This window comes from Orycteropus afer, unplaced genomic scaffold, assembly GCF_000298275.1.
Source record: "Orycteropus afer afer isolate SDZICR_OR568_19922 unplaced genomic scaffold, OryAfe1.0 scaffold00089, whole genome shotgun sequence".
NCBI classification, from domain to species: domain Eukaryota; kingdom Metazoa; phylum Chordata; class Mammalia; order Tubulidentata; family Orycteropodidae; genus Orycteropus; species Orycteropus afer.
This window is the reverse complement of record NW_006921676.1, coordinates 1,568,647-1,577,536: the sequence shown is the minus strand read 5'-3', so window position 1 is coordinate 1,577,536 and position 8,890 is coordinate 1,568,647.

Sequence of the window (8,890 nt, the reverse complement as noted above, 5' to 3'; positions counted from 1 at the left end):
TTGCCCAACCTTCCTTCCAAGGAGTGGCTGGTGGGTTTGAACTGCCAGCCTTCTGGTTAGCAGTCAAGTGCCTTAGCCACTATGCTACCAGAGCTCCCACAATTCTGCTACTAGTATTTTATTCTAAAGAAACAATTAGAGTCACTTACTCTATATGATTTATGTACATGGTAACATTAATTATAATAGTGAAATACATTGGAATGAACTTGAATGCCCAACCACAGGCAACAGGTTAAATACCACGGTATATCCCTGTGATAGAACACTATACAGCCATGGTTTTTAGGAATATACAATGACAAAGGGGAGTGTTCATTAAGTTATTAAGCAAAAAAGATACAAAACCATATACACAAAGTGATTCTAAATTTTTTTATATATTTTATTTATATTTGTGTATTTAGTTATTTAGTTGTTGTTAGGTGCCATTAAGTTGGCTCCAATTCATAATGACTCTACATAAGACAGAACGAAACATAGGTCCTGTGTCAATCCTCACAATCATTGTTAATTTGAACCCATTGTTGCAGCCATCGTGTCAATCTAATTCATTGAGGGTCTTCCTCTTTTTCACTGACCCTCCACTTTACCTAGCATGATATCCTTCTCTAGTGATTTCTGATGACATGTCCAAAGTAAGCAAGACAAAATTTGATCATTCTCACTTCTAAGGAGCATTCTGGCTGTGCTTCCTCCAAGACAGATTTGTTCATATATACGTATATATACATATACGTACAAACAATTTTGTAAAACTCTTAATAATGTTTCTGGATGGTAGGACTATAGGCAATTTATAATTTTCTTCTCTATATTTTTACACATTTGGAAAACTTTCTACAATGAGTACATAATGTTTTCATCATCTGGAAACAATTAAAAAGGGGGGAAATGTCAATGAATGAACCAATGCAATGAGGTTGCTGTCTGTTTTTCTGTGCTTACTTGGAACCCTGGTTTCCCCGAGTCTCAGTGGAATGAAGGGCAGTGCAAACAGAAGTGCCATTCTCTGGTACAACCTGGTCCTTCCCTCACTCTCTCAAAAGTTCCAGATAACACTCATACCTGATTATCTGATTTTGAGAAACTCTGATATATAATATTTTGAAGGAGCACAAGAGCTGATCCTTAAAGCCACTTGCCATCAGGATTGTCATGTGAACTCAATCCATTCTCCACTAAAAATTATGAGGTACTGATCCCTTTTTTCTTCAGCCTCCCAGGGGAGTGTCAAATTAGGTCATAGAAACAGACTTAGAACCTTGGTGATCACCAATCGCAATGGCCTGTTACAAATGGACAAACTGCTGACCAGAGAAATGGTGACTGCCTGAGATGCTCATGAAGAGCCAGAACTAGAGCCCACCCTCCTGACTTCTAGTCTACTTGACAATATTTCATATTAAGTCTTTCCTATGAGCTGCCTTATGGATTGCAATGGGTCAATCGCAACTGATCATGGGGATGGTGCAAGACTGGACAGCATTTTATTCTGTTGTGCATGGGGTCAGCTCATACTCATGACAATGAGCTGCTTTAAATCTTGCTTGTTGATTTGGGAAGTGGGGAGGGAACAGTGTAGTGAACAGGGTGGGCTGGCACTCAATATCCATTTCTTCCCCTTTATGTTGTTGTTGTTATTTGTCATCGAGTCGGCCCTGACTCATAGTGACCCCTCCTTGGGTTTCCGAGGCAGTATCACTACAGAAGTAGGAATGCCCAACCTTCCTTCCGAGGAGTGGCTGGTGGGTTTGAACCGCCAGCCTTCTGGTTAGCAGTCAAGTGCCTTAGTCACTATGCTACCAGAGGGCTGAGGTTTTTTAAACTGTTACCACACATTTATTATTGCACCATGAAATCAATTTGGTGGATCAAAACTAGCACTTTTGCAAAGGAATAGAAGGGCATTGCATAGCATAGAATAGAAAGTATCATGTAGAAAGTGTAAGTATCGTTTTGTGAATCCTTTATTTCAGCTAGTATATGCTTACGTGTATGTATGTGTATTTTAAAAGGTGGCTCAAGTTTCTGTGGTGATAGACTTGTGGAAAAGTTAATGTTTCAGAAGACATGTCTTCCTAATTTCCACACAGTAGTTTGTGCCAAGATGCTGAGTAACATCCAAACATTTGGCTCTCATCAGGTGGACATACTCTGGGGACAAGGCTCTTCCTCAGTCATTTCTGTAGAGCTGATTTCCCACCAGGAGTGTCCCATCAGGCCCAGCAGCCATTCACTGAGCGTCCAGAGCTAAGTTCCAAAGGTGTACCCCCTCCCCTCATCCAGGTGGTGAATGTCTGAGGTCCCAAGGATCTTCCTCAGCCCAATGACTACCATGGGAGCCAAGGCCCCTTGGAAACCTAAAACCTGGGTCATTTTATCACAGATGGTTGAAATTACACAAAAATAAAGCATTGAGAGAAGGCATTATTTTGTTCATGAAGAATCCAGGAGGACCCCAAACTGGACTAGAGTATGAAGAATTCCATGTAATGATTTCCTCTTGCCTAGGAATATGACACTTTAGCCATTGTTGGCTCACTCCACCCTACCCACCTTCACAGAATTCTTTCTTAACATTTGCTAAACAGTTTGATTTTTCCATTTTTAGAATCACTTCAAGGCATCTGGCCCACTATAGCCTCTGCATCACCAACACTGTTGTTGTTGTTATGTGCCGTCAAGTCGGCTCAACTCATAGCGACCCCTTCTTGGGTTTCCAAGGCAGTATCATTACAGAGGTAGGATTGCCCAGCCTTCCTTCTGAGGAGTGGCTGGTGGGTTTGAACCACCAGCCTTCTGGTTAGCAGTTAGTTTCCTTTCCGTTTGTCTTGCTCTCTGGGAAAGCAAATTGCCAACTCCAGGGCATCTTTTCTTCTGCTTACCAAGGCTGTGTAATCCCCAGAACAATGAAGTTACAGTGAGGTTGCTCTTTTGCCCCAATTTAGCCTCAGAGTAGCCTTGTTAGCCTTACTGAAACCCTCTAACTCCCCACCCACACCCAACATATACACCCCATTAGGCATTTTTCCAAGAGGTTCTCCAAGTCAGGAATTCATGGGAAGCCACAGAAAACTAGGTGTTGACACAAACTTTTCTCTGGCTCTAACCCATTTTACAAGTATGACCTTGAGAGCACACTGTCCCATTTTCTGTGTGGGCTTGACAATTCCCTTTGTCTTCACCACCAACCACAGAAGCTGTGTGATACAGACTTGCCAAAGGTAGATGGTATTTCATTATGTGGCTCCTGCTCCCTGATTATCTCATGAACTATATTATCATCCTGCCCAAAAGCCTGTTTTCTCCCAGCCAGTTATAAGCCTGAAGTGCTTTCTGAGTGACTTTAAGTAAAAACATCCTAAACAATTAGAAGCCTCCCTCTTGGACTTCTAAATCGTATGAGCCACCAAATATCCTGGGGGATTCCAACAGAAGCCAACCTGCAAAAGCCTATTAACTAAACTTTGGCTTCTTAACTAGAGGGGTGGGTAGTGGGAGAAACAGAGTGTCCTGACTCTTGGTTTCTGAGGGAGAAGGCCTGGCACAACAGGGTGACTGTGAAATTCCCTCCAGCTGCCCATTCTGCCTTCTGTGTTCACACTCTGGGCTCTCCATTGAAAAATCTCCCTGAGCACCTTGCTCTGCCCTCTGCCCTCCGCAGCCCCTCCCCCTACACGCCTCCACTCACTCACAGCCTCCACTGAATGTATTGGCTTATTTTTATTTTATTTTGTTTTTTTTTACCTGCTGAAGGAAGGAATATTTCATGGTTATTAATGAAAGTGATAGCAATCCCTTGTGTATTTATCTTAGATTATGTGGTCGTTATAAGATGAAGTACCTCAAGCAGTCAGTCTGCGGTTGATTTGAAAACAGACGAGTCTCAACAATGAGCTTAAGGAAAGGTGTCAGGTATAAATCTTGTCTTCAAACAGCCAGGGTGCATTCCAGACTTCAGAGACACTTCTTTGTATAAGGGCTTTTTTTTTTTTTTTTTTTTAATTTTATTTTGATTTGGGTGAAAATTTACAGAGTAAATTCACTTTTGAAAACAGACGAGTCTCAACAATGAGCTTAAGGAAAGGTGTCAGGTATAAATCTTGTCTTCAAACAGCCAGGGTGCATTCCAGACTTCAGAGACACTTCTTTGTATAAGGGCTTTTTTTTTTTTTTTTTTATCTTGCCTTTCTTTTCCTTGGGCCTGGAGGAGGATGAAAGTGCAGGGGTGTGTGCTTTCGTTTAGTCTGATAATAAGGGTGAGGCTCACGGGCATGGTAATTTGGCAGCTTTGGCACTTCCTGTAACAGTTTTAATTTTTTTTTTTTTTCATCCAAGGCTGCTTAAAGACAAATATTTTTTGTTAAACTGCTGGTAGTTCATTTTCTGCAGGAACCGTACAATTAATCTTGTTTATATTAAAGAGACAGGTTGTCTTTGTCAGCTTTCCTGAGCTATAATTAATGAAGATCAAAAACATTACAAAAAAATAATATTTAGCTTAATGCAGATGAGGCTGGGCAGCAGCTGCGTCAATTAGAGGAGTAAAAAGGAAAACAAATATCCTTTCCTCTGGAATGACTCGGTTACATTAAAAAGCAAGGATCATGAAGCTTCTCCCTCCACCAGCCTTCTCTTATAGGCCTGGTGAAAGATGGGGTTTGGACTTCAAATGGTTTGTAACGCCCCATCAATTACGTGCTAAAGGCAACTGGAGGCACCAAATGTCTTTTCACACTTAGGCAGCCAAAGTTTATCCAGGTGTGTGGCTGTGGATCAGAGAGGCAAGTCTGAAAATCTCTTAATGAGGAGGAGGGTCTTGAAGAAACCACTTGATGGTGTGCAGAACTTGATATAACCATTTAGCCCACTGGGGGGCGCTAACAAACCCTCAGTTTGTTTAAAGGACTGTCATTCAGAAAATCAAAATAGAGTTGATCAGATGTTCTCAACTGGACAGCATCACCTGCCCTTCCTGTAACTTCCTAACCTCAGTGACTAAGACTTTCATCTTCCAAGTGAGAGTTTAAGAGGGATCATCTCTACCTGTACACAAAAGAACAATAGTTTTCATCTATTTCATGAAGCCAACTCTAAACAGACCCTTAGAAACCAACAGGAAATTTAATGGAGTTATATACAGTATGATGTACTGCCTAAGGCACTTGACTGCTAACCTGAAGGCTGGCAGTTCAAACCCACAAGCCACTCCTCAGAGGGAAAGTTGGGCAATCTACCTCCATAGTGATACCACCTGGGAAACCCAAGGAGAGGTCACTATAAATCGGTCAACACAATGGCAGTATGTTGTTTGTTGTGGTATACAGTGTGAGAACAGAAAGTGAGTTTAGACATATCTAAGCCAGTCACCTCATTTATACTTAAAGAAATTAAAGCCTGGGGAAATTGTAGTAACTTGTCCAAAGTCACACAGTTAGAGAGACATAGCCTTCTCTGATGGACTTCACAAACCTGAGATTCCAATCTCAAGAGTCCTGAACAAGACATATGTATTTGTATGTGCTGTAAGAATGCCCAAATATATAATAGAGATAACAAGGGGTAAAGTTATGATAACTTTTTGGCCATATCCAACCACCCTGAGGAAGTGAATAGTTGGACCTGTGGGCTTGGGACATGGTCATATGGGACATCAAGCTCAACTGGTATAACATAGTACACAAAAACATTCTTGTACATACTACTTTCTACATACTACTTTGGTGAGTAGCGACTGGGGTCTTAAAATCTTGCAACAGTGGGTCTCTCTTCATCCAGAGCAAAGAATGAAGAAAACCAAAGACACATGGAAACAATTAGTCCAATGGACTAGTAGACCATGTGATCCTCAGGCTAAATGACCATGAGACCAAAAGAACCAGATGGTGCCCAGCTACCACTGTCAACCACTCACCTGCATAGAGTGGGAGAATGATGTGGAACAAAAAATCATGAAAAAAGACCAGGTTTACTAGTATGATAGAGCCTGGTGAGACCCCCAAGACTATGGCCCCTAGTTACCCTTCAAGTCTGGAACTGAACTCATTCCCGTGGCTTCCAGCCAAACAATAGACAAGCATACTTTACATCAGGTAGATACACTCCTTAGTGCAATCAATCTTGGGAGAATAGAAGGACAATATTCGCACAGGAAGATAGCTCAGACAGCAGGAATGCATAGTAAAGAAGGACATGTTGTTGTTGTTATGTGCCATCAAGTTGGACCCAACTCATAGCGACCAAAAGAAGGACATAGGGTAGAGATAACTACAGGGATGAAGCAGGATGAGAGCTGTTACACTGTGGGGAATTGCAGTCAATGTCATGAAACAAAATGTGTATGAACTGCTATATGGAAAATGAATTTGATCTATAAACTTTCACCCAAATCACAATTTTTTAAAAAAATGGGGGGGGGGAGCATTCCTGAGCAAGGATGAAAATGCAAAACAAATCATTAACTAAGATTTTCAGGAAACTCTGGCAATGCCCATTACTGTAAAAAGACAAAGAAGGGTTTGCTTGGGAAAGGGAACTCACTTTGTAGGTTACCAGGATGGGGAAGGAAAAGGAAGGATTAATTTCAGGTTAGTTGGGGCCCACAAGCTATGCAGGTAGAGGGAGGGATATATGGAAAGGATCTGTGACCACCATGATAACATTAGGAAATGGGAGGACACTGAATTGTGCACATAAGAGATAGGCGACAGATGCTAATACCAACCAATGTGTCCACAATACTGTATTACCATTAACACCAAACACCAGGCTACAGATAAACACATAAACACCTGAGACGATCAGACAGGGGACAGTGAACAGAAGTATACTCTAGACTGAAGATAGATTCAGCTGAGGCTAATCTTGCACAGATACCAGTGGTATAAAATACCTGCAATCCTTATAGAAACAATAGAAGACAGATACAGAGTAATCCCTCACAGACACCCAGACACTATGGGAGAGAGATCCAATAGATCTACCATCTCAGGACCATAGTAGTCCATTGGCAAAACAAAATACATAAAAGCCTTGCTCCACATCCTACATTGGTGTGTAGTGACTGGGGTCTTAAAAGTTTCAAGTGGCCATCTAAGATGCAGCCAACGGTCTCCTAGCGTCGAAAGTGAAGAAGAACACAAAATGAAAAAACAAGGGCATTTGGAAGCAATCAGCCCTAGAACCCAATGGTGGCCCTCGAGACCAGAAGAACTAGATGGTGCCCAGCTACCAATGCCAACCACTCAGGAAAGGATCAAATCTGGAGATCCTGGATAGAGTGGGAGGAAAAACATGGAATAAAAATCCAAAAACTCAATAATGACCAGAATTACTGGTCAGATGAAATCTGATGAGACCCCCAATACTATGGCCCTGGAATACATTCTGTGCCTGGAATACATTCTGTACCTGGAATAAATGCACCCAGGGGCTGGCTCTCAGCCCAATAGTTAACAAGATGTACACACAGAACACTCAACCCAAGATGACGCACCCACATACTCTATGGTAGTACATCCCTTAGAGCAATAGCCCACGGGGCACCAGAGGACCAACATTTAAATTGAGGAAATGCAGGAAAACAGGAGTGCATAAATATGAGGGGCACAGGAGGAGGGTTACAGGGTAGGAAGGGGAGGAGACTGGGTTAGGGTTGGACATGGTAAATGAGGAGTGAAACTAAATGTACACGTAGCGTTAAATGTATAACAAGCTCTTAAAACAAAATAAAATATTTTTAAAAAATGTAGATGAGCCAGTGGAGGGAGTTGCCCATAATCAAATGTCTGCAAGAGATAGTGTAATAACTGGTCAACCAACTAACCAACCAACCGGCCAGAAAATCACCTGCGGCATGCCTGGCATGTGCTAGGTTTAAATACCAGGTGGAGTTTCTTTGCTACCCAGATGGACTGATAACTATCAGAACCTTCTGATCTGCATGAGTCTTGGTAGATAGCTAGCATACAGGCAGGCAGAAGACTTAGAGTGATTTGAGCATCATCAAGAAAGCCCAGTATTCAATACCAAGTTCTGTTCTTAACTGCAACCAAACCAAAAGTCATTTCTGGATTTTAAAGATATCATGACAGTCATCATTCTCACGAATCTAAAATCTTAACAATCGTGTCCCTTTTAATTTCATAATTTCACATTTAGGAATTTATAACAAGGGTTTCATCAGATAAGCACAAAGACGTACATTATGACAGTATTTATAAAGGCAAAAAATGGATACTAATCTGAAGGTCAAATAGTAAGGGACTGGTTGATTTGATTATGGTCCATCATACAATGGAATATTTGAACTCTTTAAAAAGGATGTAATTTAATAATATTTAAAGTTATGAATATTTAAGGTTATAAGAAATAAAATAGACAAACTACAAGTAATCCATACACAACTATCTTGGCTTATTTTTTAAATATATATATATATACACACACATATATATAAACCAAACCAAACTCACTGTTGTCAAGTTGGATCCAACTCATCGCGACCCCTCCTTGGGTTTCTGAGGCAGTATCACTTCAGAAGTAGATTGCCCAATCTTCCTTCCAAGGAGTGGCTAGTGGATTTGAACTGCCAGCCATCTGGTTAGCAGTCAAATGCCTTAGAAATGAGAAGAAAATGCCTAAAAATGGATGGATGATGATTTTTGTTTCCTCTTTATATTTCTCTTTTCTTTTCCAACTTTTCTATAACTGGAAAAAAAATTCCAAAATTAGGAAATAATTACATTCACTTACTTTTGTTAGAACTTACTGTGGTGGTTAAGTTTGTGTTTCAACCTGGCTGGGCCTGGTTGAGTGGCTGGGCAGCTGGATGTAGTATTCCCCATGATGAGACTGGTAATCAACTCCATGGTGGAATCTACTGTGA